Raw genomic sequence first — 19,529 nt, forward strand, 5'->3', positions numbered from 1 at the left:
GATATGCCTTGCAACCAGTGTGCGATTCTGTTAATGATTCTTTAACTTCACCAGGCAGATTCCTATGCTATACGAGACTTCATTGCCGTTTCTTTACCTTTCTCTTTGTGTTTATTCAAATTCTAGTTTAACACTAATAATTATATAAATACTCCACTCCTTATCCACATATATTTAGCTAGTATCTACAGTGTACCCGGGCCTGTCCCCCGCAGTGGATATGTGCCATTTTGACAGAGGACATCATCGTCATCTTCATCACCTGACTGGTTGCTGACGTTCCTCGATGCCAGATTGCCTTTTGCGTAACGTTACGTTACAAATCTGGTTGAGGCACAGTATAAGCACTTGGGGAAGACGCGAAAACTACGAACAAGGCAGTAAAATGAGATATGGGCTGTGCATTTTCGAAATCACCAGAAGGTGAGAGCAAAATATTGTACTAAGATGCCTGTATTTTTTTTTTGTTACGTGAGAAACTGTACTAGAATTTCGCAATTGCCGAGCATCGTAATCTTCATTTATTTGGTTTTATTGGGTGACTGATTCTAAGTTCGCCATTATCCACGAAAATACAGTGAGGTCTAGGTCGCCAGTGCGTTTTAACAACAATTCAGGCCTTGTTAAATAAACGGGATGCCTACATTACTGTTTTTTTTTTTCATAGTTTCTGTGTTGTTTCTGAACGTTGAATTACATAATTTGCTTTTTTATAAGAAATGTATAGAAATGATACACTTGCATCTCGGTTTTCCAGAAATTGCTGACACCTCTAATCACCTGGCTATCTCTGCTTTTTTTCTTGATTGTTTTACACGATGTTATACAATAAGGTACAACCAGAAAAGCAATAAGAACGTGCTGACACCTACTTGCGTTGAGTAGTCTCCTTAGAGCGGTTTTCAGTTCTCCAAATCATCAAACAGGCTCATCCAAACGCGGAACCCAGGCTGAGCTCTGTAAGCCTCATGCATGTGGATTGTCCTCTCGATAAAATTTTTAACACACTGATCGTATATTTTTAGGTGTCAGCTTAACTGTAAATTTCGAGTTCCGCTGGCTGTGGAAGGTTAGACAACGTGCATATCACACGCCACTCCACCCTCATTTTCAACCGCAACGTACTGCATAAGCCTTAAGTAGTGACTTGAAGATACCTTGTGATTCTACCTGAAGGAAATTCCATTGCAATATAGAGTCCGAAATCTCTGTGCGAGCTTGGGGCAGAGTTAGAAAAATGACCATAGCGATAGCTGATCATATTTAAAATGTTCGGCAATCCCTCATGACCTCCCAAGATGTCCCTAGTTGCTAGTTTACTTATTTATTTCTTATGTACTGTTAACCTCATTGCCGAAGTTGTTGCAGGGTGGGGCATAAAATACAGAAAACAGGAAATGATAGGAAGACAGTGTATACTTGTGGAGTCCTTATATTATTCTAGATGGTGCAGTAGAACATGATAGAAAAAATCGTTATTAAACGAAACAACCAGGCAAAGCAGTTATGTTTCACAGAATTCGCAAAAGGGTCAGAAGTGCACAAATACAGGTTATTCTAAAGCCATGGAAGAGTTGACAACTAGAAAAGGAAAGAAGCTATGGATGAATATTTAACCACGTCACTAGGTGAGTTCATACCAAAACCAGTAGACATGCAGCTTATGTTCTAGAGTGCATTGAAACATTTCTGGTGTACTTTATTAGGATGTACGCTATACTTCCAGTATGAGTTTCGGTGCAAAATAATAATAAAAGAAACTTCTCATTAGATAGTTGAAGCGGTCTGCAACATTATTGTTACAGGGCATCACAGCGTTATTTCATTGCTTCAGCAACTATGGCTATTTACCTGATTTATGGCATGATCTGATCTCTTGGGTAAACACACGTGCAGCGTTTCTTTCGAAACTCTTTGTTATCCATGCAATAGTTTACGTTATTTCCGATGTTTCTTCGCAGATATGAAAAGCTTTTCGTATCGATGATTCATGTTATCATTGACAGATGCATCGCGTTTCGATACAAGTGGCTGTCGACGAAATAGCGTGCTTTCTTGATGTGTCAATGACGTTGCAATAGCCCCGAACATAAGAAAAGAAACGTTACGAACACATAGTAGGGATAGCAGCCTACTACTGAAGGGTTTTATATGCAAATACATAGCAATATCTGTACTTAATAACCTTAAATGACTCGATAATGCGTTCTGTGAAAACATGGAACACGAAGGAAATAAATAGATGCATCAAAACACCGCCGCAGAATGAGCTGCCACCTGAACCCTTACACAAAACTGAAATCCCTCCATCATGCCCATGAAATTTTTTTCATAACCTTCGGTCTCCCGAGCATGTAGCTACGCATCTTCCATATGCCGTATGCAAACGTTCCATAACTGTTTTAAGGCGAACGCCGATCTAGGCTCTTGGTGAAAATCTCGCGTGCACGAAATCTGTCCGCGATTTTCCGCGAGATGCGTTACCCTTGTTCAGTGTTCCTGCAGTCTCCATGGCAACGTAGGGGGCGCGACGACGAGCGAAGCCATACCGCCAATCTCACACTTGCCGGAGCACTGCATCGAATTTGTGCCTAGGAAAGAAAACTCCCACTGTGTGGAACTAGCCTTGAAATTGCTAGCAAAAGCTCAAGGGGAGCGAGATGTACCGTGCGCCGCAGCAATGCTCAGGCTTTCGCATTTCTCCAGTGAAGATTCTGTAGGGATCTCGAAAGTTTTATACCCGGCCGCCATGGTGGTGCAGTGGTCATACACCTAGACACTTATCCCAGTTCAAAGCACCATCGCTCGCGGAACAAAAGTCCTTCACCTGTTTGTCAACACTGCGAATGCTTTCGTAGTCGGCACAGAAGACAGCAATGTCATCAGCATACTTGAGTATGCGGACCTCTGCAGCATGCACACGAAAACCTCGAACACTGTTGCTCTCGATAAGGCTCAGACAAATTAGTTCAATATACAAGTAGAAAAGCAATATTGACAGGTGTCAGCCTTGACGTACAGAGCGTTACAGTTGAATGCGCTCACCCACCCTCTTATTTACTATCAGCCGCGTCGTGTACCCTCTGTACGCCATTGCGACTCCTTTGCAAATAACTAAGCCCACAATTGCCTGCTCTAAAACTGATAACAAGACATCATGTGGCACCTTGTCGAAGGCTTTCTCCAGGTCAAGCTGGAGCATGACAACGTTATCATGCAAGGCGTCGCAACACTCCAGCACAGACCTTGCCTTGTGGATATTAGTATATATGGTTCGGCCTTTAATTCCGCAGGTCTGATGCGGTCCTACTAAATCTTTCATTACGATTTGAAGCCTTTTAGCTAGAATTTTTATGAAGATCGTATAATATGTATTCGTCAGCGATAATGGTCTCTAAGCGGTAACTTGTTGAAGCTTGGCTTTGTCGAAGGTTTTTGGTATTAAAGTTGCATGGGCTGTTGGAAAAGACGGGGGAAGCATGTCCTTGTCATAGAGCTCATTAAATAATGTATTCAAAACTGGAGCGAAATCATCTTTGAATTCCTTATAAAGGGCGGCTGCAAGCCCGTGTGATCCTGGAGACTTTCCAGGGTTGAGGTGTTCTATGGTTTTATTTGCTTCTCATTCGGAGATTGGCAGCTCTAAACGTTTTTTTTCTTTTCAGCATCCAGCCTTGGCATAAGAGAGAGGAAACTGTACTTAAAGTGCTCGGTTTTCACTTCTGTGTGACTAAAATGTCCACTGTAGTATTCATAAAAGGCCCTCTCTATATTCGATTTATCTGAGTAGACTACACCGTTCCATTTTATTTCTGATATATCATTCTTTCCGGCGTGCTTCTTTTTCAATCCAAGAGCACGTTTTGTGGGCGTTTTGCCCGGCGAATTTCGTGAACATGCCTTGGGTAACAACCTTCGTTAAGTATTTAGGAGTGCCACTGGAAAACTACCGAGACAGTGAGTCATATTGAAACCAGCAGGTTTTAGGAGTGAGAAGGCCCTGAGACTAAGAGGATTCGGTTAGTCAATGTTTGCATGTGCTACGATTTGTAATTTATTTTTTGTTACCAATATATGATACATGTTACAAGTACTGCATTGTTCTCGCGTGAATGTGGAGAGATTGCACCGCGTGTTCACCATTTTTGTGTAGGCAAGTATTCGGGGCAACACCCGTTGAACCAGCTTGTTTCATCGCGTCCGCCTTGGAGGAGTTGGTTTGGTGCATTTGTATTTGCGCTAAGGGGCTAACCGTTTTATGTTCTTTTGTGGTACGAAGGACCCATTTTTACGAACTGTGTGTCAGGTTAGGTTGCACAGAGTTTTGCCAAATTTAGTTGTAAGTTCGGTGAGCATGCAAGGGAGGATTTTTAAAAATGTCTACATGTCATGTAATGTATTGCAAGCTCGATTTTCATTTGAATATTTATCAGCTGAAACGTGAAATAAACTTTATAAGGACTTGTGCGATGTCGTTCTCCCGATCCCATTTTACAAATCGTTGTACTGTGCAGGTCCATATAATTCAGTCTTTAAACGAATAAAAATATGGCTGTACCATAGGGAGCAAGAAATTTCTTTTCCAAATTCTCCATAGCAATACACTACAAGTTAAGACCTATTTAGATATGAACTTGTTTTGTTTTTTTTTTGTACCTTGGGGAAATCACTGCTTCATATGCCGCAAGCCGGAAACTATCGAACATGATTCCTTAGACTAATGGGAAGCCTTTTTCTTCTGGGACATTCTAAGACGAACGATTAAAAAAGACCTACCCGTGGATGCATTCGGAATTTTAGTTTTACCAATGGAAGATGATGATGGGCTACCGCGGGACATGATCATGTTATTGGGCCTGCACAGTATCTGGCGATCCAGAATAGCTTTCAGGCGTACAGACATTGATGCGAGGAAAATACTCCAGTACTTTCGAGAAACCGTTGCGAGCGTCGTTGATGTTTTCAAGACACAAGACCAAGTGCCTGAGTGGCTTCCGAGAATAAAAGTGCTGCTGCACATGCCTGATTCTTAATGGATCACGCAGCCCGAGCTCGTGTGGTTTTTAGCCCATGTGTGTTTGCCGAGTCATTTTCTTTATGTGTAAAATCTGATTATGACTTTGGCATAAAGAAAAAAAAAGCGGTGGTGCAATGGTCACGGCACTCGACTTTTGTGCCCAAGGATACGGAATCGAATCCGAGGCGTGGCGGCTTCTTTCCGATTGCGGCAAAAAGCCATGCACCCGTGGGCTGTGTGATGTCAGTGCACGTTGAAGAACCCCAGGTGGTTGAAATTTCCTGAGCCTTCCACTACAGCCTCTCTCATAGCCCGAGTCGCTTTGGAGCGTTTAATATATATAAAGCAATCTTTTTTCTTTAGCGTGGTGCTTAAACGTTTTTGTGCTAAGCCTTGCTAAAACCTAATCCACTAACAGTACGTCTGCGCGTGTCTACATTGTCGTTGAATTCTTATTTATGGAAGGTCGCCTGTTAAATATGGGCAATGGACATCTAGAAGTAGCTTTTCTAGGCATGTTAATAACCACGTAAGTTCAAGAATATGCTTTTGACGATCGAAAGCTGTTCGAGAAGCTCCGATTGTGGCTTAAATATTTTTGGGTCAGAGCTACCGTTTATGCATCTTTAAATTCATGGCTTTGTTTGTAAACTCCTCACATACCTCACCAGTGCTCCTTGGTTAGTCAAGTAAGTTTTCAAAACAATTAAATGAAGGCGTCACCTACCATCCTGTGACACTACCTCCCTGTTGCCCACGACGACGATGATGCGGTTTTCTTTTGATTGGACATCACCAACCGGGAGCCACAAAAATCATATCTGATACAGTCACTGTCTCCAGACAGTCACTCTCTGCGTAATCACGCTGACACAGCACTGCTGGCGAAATATTTGTGAGCTGTGGATTGATCATCGCTGAGTTTGTAAACCATGTCTTACCTGTGCTCAGAGAGGCTGTTTGCAAGTCAGATATTTCGCAAAGACACGCAGTTACAGGAGGCATGTTTCGTGGCGGCTGGCTTGGTTTGCTGTGACAGCTGCTTCCGAGCACTAAACGTGGCTAAGGCAAAATAAGCCTCCCATGCAATTCCCTCGTAAGCCGCCTCATTTCTCCGCACACCCGTCTGATACAATCCAACGCGCGCATTTGTCCTTAATCCGGAATAGTGCCTAACTGTAAGAATAGCGGAAAAGTGGGGACGCCTATAAAGCCACAAGCGGAGGAAAGCTGCTGAATTTCGGCAACAGCAAAGAGTAGCGTTTGTACTTCCTGAACGCGCGATTTTGCGTGCCCGCGGCAGGCAACCCGGGAGGTATAGAGTTTGCTGACGGCAGCTGCTTACGCATTCAGAATGAGAGATTTCCGAAAACACCATTAGCATGAGCGACGAGCGCTTTTTATGTCTTCATTGGCCCTCGCGCCCATCTTCGGCTCCCCCTTTCCACTTCGCTGCGTCAACGCAAAACCCGGGGGCGCGTGTTGCCCCTAAATGGCGCCCAACGTGGGGAACTGAAAGGGGCGTTCGGTGGTGCAGCGAAATAGATGACGAAAGAGACTAAAAGCGAGAGAGCGAATGGAAAGTCATTGCTCAAGAAGAACAGGCTTTAAACTGTCAATGCGGGCGAGACCTCTTTTTGCTCCTTTTCCCCCTGCCCTAGCGAAAAAACCCCGAGTCACAATAACCTCATACAGATTTCTCGTACTAAACTCTGATAATTCTCATATAGTCTCGTACAGATATCATTCAACGTATGAGAAATGCATGATATTGTGCGAGAATTGTAAGAGTTTAGTATGAGTTTTTATGAAAAATCTATAGCCCCGCCGGGGTGGTGCAGTGGTAAGACGCCCGACTACTGTGCCGGAGTTCCCGGGTTCGAACCCGACCACGGCGGCTGCGTTTCGATGGAGGCGAAACGAAGAGGCGTCGTGTGCTGTGCGATGTCAGCGCACGTTAAAGATCCCCAGGTGGTCGAAATTACTCCGTAGCCCTCCACTACGGCTCCTCTTTCTCTCTTTCCCCTTTCATTCCCACCTTCCTCCCTTCCCTTACGGCGCGGTTCGGGTGTCCACAGAGCAAGTGTGACAGTTACTGCGCCTCTCCCTTCCTGTGAACCAATTTGAATTTGATGAAAAATCTATATTAGGTTATTGTGACTCATACGGTTTTTTCGCTAGGGTGTTTTTGCTGCAGTGCGGGAGCTGAATGCTAATTTATCATTCGACCACTCCAAATGCGCCGTCGCTCTACGGACAAAGCTCGCTCCACTTCTGCTGCGCTCGCATGCGTCGACGTTGCTGTCTTTCGTTCTATTTTCGGTATGCGAGCGCTGCAACATCGAGCGCTGCATTTCTTTCCGCCGCGTAGCGCCTGTTGATAACTTGCTTATGAAGCTTAGGTCGGGCTGCTAGCTGCGTAGGAGGGTTGGGCTATCGAGTTGGCGTGGCTGTCAAGCATGTCAAGATCAACGAGTAACTTCACGAAGAGCCACGATGGTGAGGCGGTGGACGAGTAGCTGGGAGGGTTTTGCGGGGGATGATTGGACGCATGCCCCAGCAGCTCTGCGGCTGCGTTCACGATCCCTCAAGCGCTGACGTCAGCCCAGTGATATCGTGTTCATGCGCTTCTCTTTATTCTGTGGGTTCGCACGGGTATTGTTCTACTCTGCTCGTATAATAAGCCTTTTCCGATTCAGATTTGCAGAGTGGCCTTGCAGGAGACGAGAGATGGCTGTTCATTTCCGAACTAGGCATCATTGTTATAGAGTTGGAGAGCCCTCTCAACCACGAATGGAACGAACAACAAGTTAACAATACTGCAACCATTTGTGGGTGCGTCTCTGCGATGCCTGTCGATTCGATTGTTCGCAAGGTTGTTCGGAGAATGAAGAGACGGCAGCAGCCTCGAATGAATCCATCTCGTGAATGAACCCTATACGAGAGCCGCCCTCGCATTCTGTCCCTTCCCCTCCTCTTTTCGCCTTTTTACCTCGATGTCGTCTCCCTCTAAGCGCGCTCATATTGCAAAGCTGCTCGAGACACATGCGCTCTCGATGCTGATGATTACTATAATTTATCAGACGTTTCAATTGCAGCAGCGCTAATTTGTACTCTGATCTCTCGGCTTTATTATGCTCTATCAACGCTCTTTTAGCTTAAAACGTGACTAGACTGCACTTACTAATCCTATGTTAGTGCAATTTTATGTAATTTTAATCTTTGAAATCAAACAGCTATATTTACTGAGATACTGGCTGACAGACCTTGTTGCTGTGCAGGTTGCCATTGACAAGCATTCTGTGGCTGCCGGGGCACCGTTTGCACTTTTTCTACCACAGCTTAATACACAGCTTTCGAGAATCTGAGGTCGCTGCTTACGAAATTCAGGTACGGCCTTTTAATCAGCCTTCACAGTTTCGTAAGTAGGCAACATATACTTTGAGTACCCTTCCCCTCGGAAATTCCGAACTGATTCTTTAATGAGATCAGAGCTTGTCCGAGCCGCCGCCTCTGTACGGCATTCACATCCAGTTTCTAAAAGAGTTTCAATTGAAACGTGCAGGCTGTCTAAAACCTCGCTTCGATACTTCAAAGGCTCTTGCTGTTCCTATAAGGTTTCCTCTTGGCAAAACAAAGTTGCGCCGCAAGACGAGCGCACAATCTCATGTGCACTTCCAACCGCGCATTTCAGCTGAGCCGGTTCTCCATTTTGTTCTCTCTCAAGTTTTATTCCGTTTCCTTTCACCTTCTTGTCCCCAATCGTGTCATTATTTGTCAACACTTAGTTGAGCCTATAGGAGTGTGACATGTGCGCATGAAAAAATGCGAGAGCTCAAAAGCTAGCGGCGAAAAGCATGTATGTGCGTGATTATCCAGGTTTAAACACTTCAGGAGTTATCCCCCAGACATGGAGGGTTGTCGGCGTGTGGCGGGATGCAATGTAGACTGTGATTAGAAGGGGGAGGAAAAAGAGGTGTTGAATAAGACTATAAGGGCATGCGCTTTATTAACGCTTCTTCACTGACTCCCCCCCCCCCCCCCCCCCCCTCCTTTTGTTTTTCTCTGTATGTATTTCCGCAGCCAAGGAACGAGCAAATATGGTTAAATAATGGCAGCGTTTGGGCTAGTTGGTATGCAGAAAATATGCAAAGTTGCCAGTCAGCACAACAGGTGGCAAGTGAAATACATCCAATAAACTTCGAGCGCGTGTTAAACTCCTTAGCCAGCATGGAGAGTGGGAATTTTTAATGTCTGCTGCGGTCTGTTGCGCTGCCCCGTAGCCGCACTTGTTCCAGACCAAACATACGCGGAAGCAAGATAAAGCCTGGTGCTTGCGTTCCTAGAAAACTCCTCCCCACACTGCTATCTCATATGAAAGAACACATTATATCACGTGCTTAATGAGCAGGTCTAGGTCTTCGTTATTAATCTAAGAAGCTAGCTCTAACGAAGCTGCCATTTGCCACTTTGACCGTTTTAGAGCGTCTTCGACCGTTATTAACTGTGGAAACAAACTTCTCTAAATTCACCGAGTACGGGTAATGTAGCCGGACAATGCGCAGCAATGCAGTATTCATAGAAGTGCTTCCCTAATAAAAAACAAGATACTGGAGCTCACACATTTTCAGAATCAAAGCTGCTGCCGTAAGTCTTTATCGAGCCGTGCTCTACGCACGTTTAAGTCTCTGTTGGAGGCTGGGAGAACCGAGCATTTAGAGGGGATAAGGTAATGACGTGAACAATTGCTATGACACGATTATTTTCAAATGGAGTGAGACAAAGTTAAACAGTGGACAACTGGGGGCGCTTATGACAATGAACGGAAAATCGATATGGTGTAGTAAACTCCGCAGACGGCGACAGTCATGCAAGTACTCGCGTCCAGCTGGTGTACAACTGTCCTTTCTGGTGAGAAAACTGAACGCCAGCAGGACCGAGCGTGCGGAATCTTTCTTTCAAGTTAGTAAAGATGCCATTACTTTTGCACGGATTCCTTGCAGTAACTTGTTAGCATGCTTTTCATAGTGTGCTAATCTACTTCAGCCCAGTTCCACGATACTTTGGAATCTAAGACGAGACGAGTGTAGAAAATATCGAACGCAGGTCATACATTGTCCTGAAAACCAAGGCGCCCGGAACATTATTACGCCTAGTCTGCACACCAGTCTGTGTCGCAGGTTTTCATCACCGCAACTGCAAATTATCGCCTCCCAGAAGCATGTTTTCAAAGTTCCTTATTTACTACTCATCGTTCGCATAAACATTCCTCAAATCGTAAATCACTTCACCCGTCTATATAGGAAACAACCCCGGGTGTTATCTCACAGACACCGTGACTGGCTAATTAACAATGTTAGTGGCGAATTCAGGCTCTTGACTTCGACCGTCAAACCCTTCATCGATTGCGCGATCCGAGATCCAAGTAAGCCACCTGATCTTCTGTTCCAAAGTCGTTCAGGCAAGAGATCGCCCCGGAAGTCGCCAATAACTCCGCACTCCTAGCGTCAATGGCCAGACCTTCCAGAGAAGGATGGAAAGGAGGTCTCGTTCGTGGATAAGTGGACTACATTGCTCAGTGCGTGTGTCGTTGAAGCAGCATCGGTAGACGGGAAAAGGGACACCTACTATGCTATGCGTTTGACAGCCGTTTCCGGGAGCTCTATATCCTACGAAATTCATGGTGAGGTCTCCTCCTCTTCATTGCCTACCGCGCTCAAATCGACCTCCGAGAGAGAGAGAGATAGAGCGGCGCCTGTCTGTGTTTGGACGAAACCTAATTAGTGGGGCGAAAATGCCCATCATTTGCACACGCAAATTACGTCTCCTCGCTTCCTCCTGTACCGTTCCTCTCTTCTCTCCATGCGTTTCGCCCTCTGACGCGATCAAAGCATCTCCAGTGACCCGAAGCGGCTCCGTGTACCCTACACCTTAGAGAAGCCTTCTTTTGGAGACCCGTTGTGCGTAGGCGAGTAGACGGCCAACGTTGGTACTATGTTGGCACTGCACTGGTCCTATCTTGGGCCGGACATTACGAATAAAGTACCATTACTGAGCCAATGAATTGTGCTGCCTGGGGAACTGCTTGCTGCCTTTACTCGCATCTAGATAGTGTCCATCATCCAAGAACTGCACATATTAACGCGTCACGACGGGAGCCGATTTCTACCTGTTATGGTGTGCGCCAGAGTCCGAAATGAGAGACTGATTAGATTCTTCTCGTAGAAAGAGAGAAGGTGATAGAATGTTGAAAGAATGAAACGAAGATTCCTCGACTGTTTCATAAAAGCTAAGGGTTAATATACTATCCACTGTGTAAGTCCCCATACAAGTTTACGTAACGTCGAAAACAATAAAAACTCGAATTTCTTCACTCTCAAAAGGCTCCGCAAGACATTGCGGGACGGGTTATACAGATCCCAAAGCGAAGCCGCTCACTACACAATTCAGGCTCTGCCTGTATGTTGGGCCTCCGAGAAATTAATAGTAGTTCTAAGTTTTGCCTTTCGTAAAGTCCTGTACACATAGATATGCAGAAACATTGGTCGCTAGCGTCTACTTAGAGGAGTAAGAGGAATCACATGACTCGTCTTATTTTTTAGTTCGCAAACTTGCCATGCAAGGAACTTTCTTGCAGGAACCGGTGAAGCTTCCTGCTCCTAATTTTATTGCGATAGCAATACTGCGCCAGGTTTCGGCCCGTCACGTAGTCACGGGAAGGGCCCCGTTTGACCTTGAACAGCCGCGAAGAAGAAGAAGACGACGAAGAAGAAGAAATCTAAGAGGAACACTGAGATAAATACGATGAAGATGATGAAGAACCCGAAGACGAAAACCAAGAAGAAGACGAAGACTAAGAAGAAGACGAAGAAGACTAATAATAATAAGAAGAAGACAAAGAAAAAGAGGAAGAATGCTCGGTCACCCGCAGCTAATGCTTTCGCTCAACATTCGGTTCACCAGCATTGAACCCTTCTCATTTATATGTGGGCTGGTAGCGTATACGCTCACACGTCATATTCTTAAAGAATGAGCTTAAGTGAGACCAATAATGTAGCACCTTACACTGATAGGGCGTGATAGGGGAATAATGGAATAATGTAACAGGCAAAAGAAGCTTCCGCGTTGCTATCGCAATTCAACCAGGGTTAACCACGGTTAAACCACAACTAATTGTTTTTATCAACCACTTGGAGGAGTTTTCTGGCTTCGTCGCCGTTAGTCCCCCTTCCTTAATTGGTACACAGCAGACTTTCAGCGACCTCACCTCCATCAGTCGCGCTGACTAGTTTTCCGGGTGAGGTGATGAGCGCCGGCATGGCGATGGAGACTGGCGTCTGCAAAATTCCGTAGGAGGAGTCACCCTTCGATGATGCCGGAAAACGGTTCCTTATGCTGGCCTGGGAATGGTTCGGTGCAGCGGGTAAGTGGAAAGGCGGACGGTGGGAAAGATACTGACGCTGTTTTCTGCAGTATAATTAATTGGTGGTACCTTAGCGAGGTGAGCGGCAAAGATGGCAAAATCGCGATATGTGACCTGAATTACTATATCAGTACCAAATCAAGTACGGACGTATAGCAGTTCGCCTCGGAAAGATATCACCGCTGTCAGGACCCATATGAATTGCGTTTTATATCACGTCCTTCTCGAAATTGACTGGCGTAGGCTCGTTAACGCGAACACGTGCTTCGTGGTGAGATCGTGGGTATGGCAAGCTGAAAGATAACCATTTCGACAGATTTGCCGGTCTGGTTGGGTTGATAACTAAGTGAAACTTGAAATTTCTCCAACCATCCCTTTTTAAATACAAAATCCGACGTTTCGGAGCCGGCTCGACTCCTCTTTCAAGAGCGCATGGCGCGGTGCTTGGTGCAGCTATAAATGAAAGAACGGTCGAGGGGGAGAATAAAGTGGGGGAGGTGAGATGGGTGGGCCTCCCCCCTCTAGGAGGGGTGGGGGGGAGTCGGATAGGGGGTTGTCGAACGGCTCCGCTGCGGCTGGAAAATCTGAAGGTGTTCCGCATCTGCCAGGTACCTTACAGATCCGGTCCTCTCGCAGAGAATCTTTGTTACCGAGATTCCATCTCTCTACTTCTGACTGGCTATGTGGTAGTTTTCATAACAGCAACGATATATCCCTCACTGGTGCGCGTCGTCGACACAGTAGAAGCAGCTCACCAGGTTGCTTTCTTGTCCAATGAATGCCGTGATGCCCCAAATTAAGTTTGAGCAAGCCCACACTGAAATGTACAGTACGTAAATATGAAATGCAGCATTTACGCATAATAAACTGCTCAGAAAAACATCAAGCTGCAGCAGTTAAACACGCGTTGTCCCACTTGGTGCCTCACTCGGGCGGTTCCGAGAGATGGCAGCACAATATATCCTCGCGGTCAGTTTTGAGCTTGCCAGGATGTAACTCGAAGTGCTAGTAGGTAGACATCCAAACCGCAGTCACCCCCTCCGCCTTAAAAAAAAAAAGCTGAATATACTGCTATAATAAAGGGGGCAGCAACAGCACTTGTATAAAAAATAGCAGTGATTTCCGGGCAAGATCCTCATTTCTCTTTTGTTCTTCCCAAGAGAAATAAAATCAAAGACATCATGCACAGCTAGTTATTCCCAAGTCACCGTGAGGAGAAAGCTTGCAGAATATTCCGAGAAGCCTAGCGCTAGTAATATGTTGTTAGTATATTGATTTCCAAGCCACTTAAGGAAGCAACGCCAAATTAAGGCATTTATTTCAATAAGAGAGACAAATCCGCATGTGTAGGTGCTCGGAACGGACTCGTACTTAGCGACACGCAGCCGCCTCTGCGATTCCTCTCGTTATAATAATAACTGCTGTTCTTCATCGACTCACACTTCTAGGCCCACTAACTCCATCTTGGTTTATCCCCCTTAAGACAACATAAACAATTCGCGTGCTGACGTCCTCACGACAGATTAGATTAAGGTAGCTAAACCAGTGACCGATATTAGAAGCTCCCGCCAAGTTTGTGTTGTGAGAAATGAGTTCCTTATAAAGTACATTGACTGTCGGAACATATGCGCGTAATTACGGTAGTTCTCGATAGGGTTCTCTCGCCTCTAGTCAGCATTGATGTAAACGTCTTATCTAAACTAACGCCTTATCTAAACTGAAACTGAAAGCGCTGTTCAAAGTTCACTGACTTCGTAAGCTAGCTAAGAAAAGTGCGCTTCATTTAGTCTCCTTACATCTTCTTTGCTCGTTTTTTTTTTTCTATGCTTTCTTCGTGCCTCATGAAGTAATCCTCCGCAGCTTCTCGGCAATATATACGGGAAAGAAAGTTAACAGTAGTGCAGCTTGGGTGACTAAAGAAAGAAAGCTTTAACACTAGGAAAGAAATAAATGGCGCGAGGACGATGAACTTAATAAGGATCAAAGAATATAAAAAAAAAAGAACAGCGTCTCACAAGTGTGAGAGAGCCGGTGGTGAAATGGGCTATCCGGGTGGTAAGTAAAATCACTGCGCATGATAACGAGGAACGAAAGGATATAACATAAACCAGGTTAAGGTGAAGCATTCGTTGAAAAATGAGGTCCATGAGCGAGATACTTTCTCGAGTTGAAAAAACAAAAACAGAAAGGAATAGTTGGAATTTGGGATGTGGCTAAATAATGAAAAAGACGTGTGAGTGAGAAGTAAATTAAATGCAGTAGGAAGGACTGCTAGTATGACTAGCGAATAGATGATGAGGTGTATTGGCAAATAATATCAAAATAAAAAAGAGACGCTCTTTGGGGAATGGTGTCGGACATTAGATTAAAAAGAGAAAGCGACCGACGCTCGACCTCGACGCAATATATAAGTAGGGGGTTGAAATGTTTCATTAAACTGGATGACGTGCGAGTCTTCCTTGTTTCGCCTGGGAGCAGATTAAAGCCCTGCGACCTTGACACGTGCCGAAACAACGGGTTCGTAGGTCTCCCGTATAGTTTCCCCAACGTGTTTATGCTTTTGTTTCTTATTTCCACTTGCGTTCTGTTTATTCATAACAAGACCTGAAAGGCGAACTTTTTTGTCTATGTTGCGGCAGCTGAAGCTTCGAAATAGGAGGAAAGCAAAAAAAATGACACAGCGCGACCATTTTGTGCAGGTAGCTACGTAAGAGCTTTATGCTGCAAATTTCCCATAGTTTGGGATGATTAAAAACTATCCGGCCGGAGGAAAAAAAATTAACATGGGCTGCCCATGTTATATTCTCTCGTTTCTTTTTAAGGTCAGAAGGGCTCGCTGACACTGCCTGCAAGCAGAAGTTGGTCCGAGTTAGGTCTAGTGTTGGCTGACGGGAGAGAGCTATATTATCCCGGAAGCTGAGCAGCGCTCCGAACCACCAGGATCTAGTACGGTCGAAATAGAACGTTATGGTTACGCACCGCGTCATGCCTCATAATCGATTTCAGAGAGAGCTGTCTTAATAGTATAGCGTCCTTTCTGTTGAACAGCTTTAAAGTCTGCTAATAGTCACTCTGCAGTGAAGCGCTTTTGCGCAGTGTAGCTGTTAACGCCAGCGTTGTCGATTTGGGCTACGTCGGCGTTGGTGACGTAAGTTGAAAACGATAAAATGACCACACCATGCAGGTGCCTGCGCTGCTTCGGGCTGACGTTCAGGCACGCACTAGATAATGTGACCATGCGTAGTTCTTCGCAATTGGAGACTATACTGCGAACAAAGGCAGCGTCTCGTGCGTCGGTATGCTTCGTTATCTTTGGGGCTGCTTCCGCAGTGCTGTCTGCTCTCGGTTTATGCTAGAGAAGGAAATAGAACATAGAGCCTGACATTTTTTAGGCTTTATTTAGACATTGACAGTGTAGGACAGCCTAATTTGTGTTTGTATCAGCAGACGACATTTAATCGAAACAGGGTCACAGACAACAGCGGAGACCTTCCTTTTTACATTGAATATCCTACTACAGAGATGAGCTCTCGTAAACATACTTGTTGTCAGGCATTTCAGGTTCAAACAGAGACCCATCGCTGTAGATGGAAATCATTACTTACAATTTGCATGGTGGCACCCTACTGAAAAAGTAAAAGTTCTACGGGGCAATAACCGCATAATCTCATATAATCGCATAGACTCTCATGCGGTCTGTATTATTATCATAAAATATCTTACATAAGTTATGATAATTTACAGGAAACTATGACACCTTATGCAATTATATGTGACTTGAATGTGATTTCGTACTTAAATTGAGTGAGATTCTGTGAGAAAATGTGAGGTTATTGCCTCAGAAAATTTTTTCAGTAGGGCAGTCTGTTTGCTAGCGTACGAAATGTATTGCGCGAGTGCACAGTTCACATATGCAAGCAGGGCTAAACTAGTGGTGCCATTGTATCTAAAATATGAAAAGATAAAGTTTCACTTTAGTGATTCACCAAATTGGAGCTCATCTTCTGATCACGGCCATCTCTCAGAGGTGCACTGACAGCTCAGAAGTCTGCGCAGTTCTGTAAGTGCTGGGTGTTACATATACTTTTCACAACTTCTGCTTGCTTTACAGTTGCCAGAAGTTCGTGAAGGAAGAACTATAACTCATGGCAAATAGTCGTGCCGCAGATCGATTGTCCGAAAGAATGCTTGTGTATTTCTGCCATTTCAAGTACACTAGCGGCATTTGGCGTGGCGTATATGGGGCTCCCTCCCCCCCCCCCCCCCCCCAATGCCATCAAACTCACAACTAATGTCGCCTGCCACCAGAACAAATGTGGCAATGTTGAAACGCTTTCCGTGTCCAATTAGACACAACGTTCTATGAAAAGACGCCATCATGTATGCTGGTGAATATATATTGTGGCAGTACAAAAACAAAAATATGATGATAGTATAAAAAAGAGCACATGACGTCTCTGTCAACTCTGCTGATGAGCGCAGCAGTTAGAAGTTGTTTTTTCTTCGGTGGTAACAAACCTTGAAGCCTACATATTTAGTTTTTTTTCCTTATTTCCTGTTAACAATTAAAATCACAATGGGGCAAAAGTCTCAAAGTGTAATACCACGAAGAGCACTAGCAAAAAGTATGACTTCACAGAATTTCAAAAACGCTTTAGGTTAGCTAGCTCGGTCAAAGCTCGCATTCATTCAGGTTTCTCACTTTGAGCAATATAGATGGCCTTCAGATATCTTACACATTCAATGAAATAACTCCCTCGCGGAGCGAGCATTCACGTCCGCGTGTCTTAGAGCCATTCTCGTTTTCCATACACTTTGGAGGCAAATCAACATGAATAATTCATATGGCACACCCACTTGATTATGGACCGGCAGGAACCGTATACCATAAGGTGTAATTAGCAATACCTTTTTTAAAATCCTCTGCAAGATATCCCACAGAAAGACTGTATCTTAGCAGTCAAGGAAAATATGATGTATAGTTTCCATCTTATGGCAAATCAACCTTCTGAAATAAACACGCCAGCTCATACTCGGCGCCTGCCCTGTTGTATTTCTTGTCCCGTTCTTTACCCTAGTGAAAAATCCCGTATCGCGAAAAACGGGTTTAAACCGGTCCTGTATTATCCCGTATAAATTTCATACCGGTGTGACCATTACTGTATGAAGCCTAAAGGGGTTTATATCAGGCAGGTCATGTCCGGTATAAATCTCAATCTGGATGGTCAAGTCCGGTATAGAGTTAATACAGGGCAGACCATTTCCAGTATGCAACTTATACATGACATCCCAGTCCGATATGGATATGAAAAAGGGCAGACCAGTCCTGTATGAAGCTTAAATGGGTCTATATCGGACAGGTTATGTCCGACATGAATCTCAATCGGGACGGTCCAATCCGAAATCTAGTTAATACAGGGCAGACCATTTCCAGTATACATCTTATACATGACATCCCAGTCCGGTATGGATATGAAACAGGGCTGACCAATCCTGTATTGAGCTCATATACAGGGCAGGTCATGTCCAGTTTAACAGAAACCGGACAAACCTGATATGAATGTAACTGATACGGGACAGGGTATTTCCGCTTCTCAGTACAATTCGGGCGGATCGTGAAGCTCAACCAGGATGACCACGTCGGAACATGCCTTCGCTGTAAATAAGCATGAAACCAAACATTGTACGTTCAACTTTTCTGTATATGTGGAGTATGTGTTATTTCGCAAATACCTAGAAGATATGAAGCCATGGATGTGTGCGCTAGCAAGTACATACACGCATCGCGTTTTGCTTTTGCGTGTGCAACAGTCGCTTGCAGTTTGTATGATCTTGCGGTGCATCTTCATATCTGGGACTGAAGATCTGCCACCTTCAACGCGGAAGTGCAAGCAAGAATATAGCGTTTCGTTAGCGAGGATAAAATACGCTCGAGAATAAATGAAACACATCGCTGACGATCGAAATATGCACAGGTCAGCCGGACATCGAGAGTCGCTTCCTCGAGTGTTTACGTATGCAAAACACTTGGTAAGAAGTAAATTCATTGACGTCGCGGCTCCGCTGGCAGCAGGTGAAGCTAAAACAAGAAGTATTACAAGTGTTGGCGCACCGCATATATCTATATGTAGCAAAAATTGCATGCGTTTGAAGACTCGATGACAAAACACATCAGCACTAGTAAGTTGTGACATTCTGAGGTTTGCAAGAAAGCGATACATTGTAAAGATGCGGGACACGAATAACCCTTCGCGATAGCCAGGAAAAAAAAAAGATTCAGCGTGTTTAAAGGGCAATCGTTCAATTACGACCACAAATTCTACACCCTACAAGAATACACAAACTACAAAAGAGCAATGTTGACTACATAAGCAGAAATTTAACTACTACCACCGGATCTTGCCGTGGTGTAGTTTTGACTGGGAGGGTTCCTGTATGCAGTTTAAAAAAGAATGTTTTTACGCCCGGTGCAACAGTCATGTTTTTAACTCGCTTGAGTACATCTTTCCCTAGGCCTTCACAGTATAAGGTTCTGTACAATGGAGCTGGGAACAATTGTGAAATAACATCCTTGTACAGCCGCTTAGGTGATACCGTCGCTCAAACTGTCTACTATGTAGCAAACCTGAAACAGTTGAGCACGTTTTCCTGGATTGTTGGGATGCGGTGTCTTACTAGGATGTGTTACAAAGGACACTTAAAAAAGACCCGCCATTGACGCCACGTGGAATTCGGTACTTGACAACTGTTAATGATGATTTTCAGTATGAGCTCATCATGCTATTGGGCCTTCACAGTATTTGGAAGAGTAGGATGGCGTATAGACACTGTGATGTCGATGCACGATCTGTATGTGATTATTTTGTTGAACAAGTGTATAAACTAAAAGAAATTTTGAAGCAGCAAGACGCTGCGGAGGAGGTCTTGAGTCTGATGGGCGAACTTGCGGCAATGAAAGTCCATTAGACACGGTTGTCAGCCAAGGGGCATGGCAACCACGATCTTTTACTGATGTATTTGTACCAATTCATGCAGTAACGACAAAAAAACTGCCGTGGTGTGGTGGTGAAAGCGCTTGCTTGCTGGCTG

The sequence above is a fragment of the Amblyomma maculatum genome, chromosome 10, assembly GCF_055883805.1.
Source record: "Amblyomma maculatum isolate TAMU_Amacu chromosome 10, ASM5588380v1, whole genome shotgun sequence".
In the NCBI taxonomy this organism is placed as follows: domain Eukaryota; kingdom Metazoa; phylum Arthropoda; class Arachnida; order Ixodida; family Ixodidae; genus Amblyomma; species Amblyomma maculatum.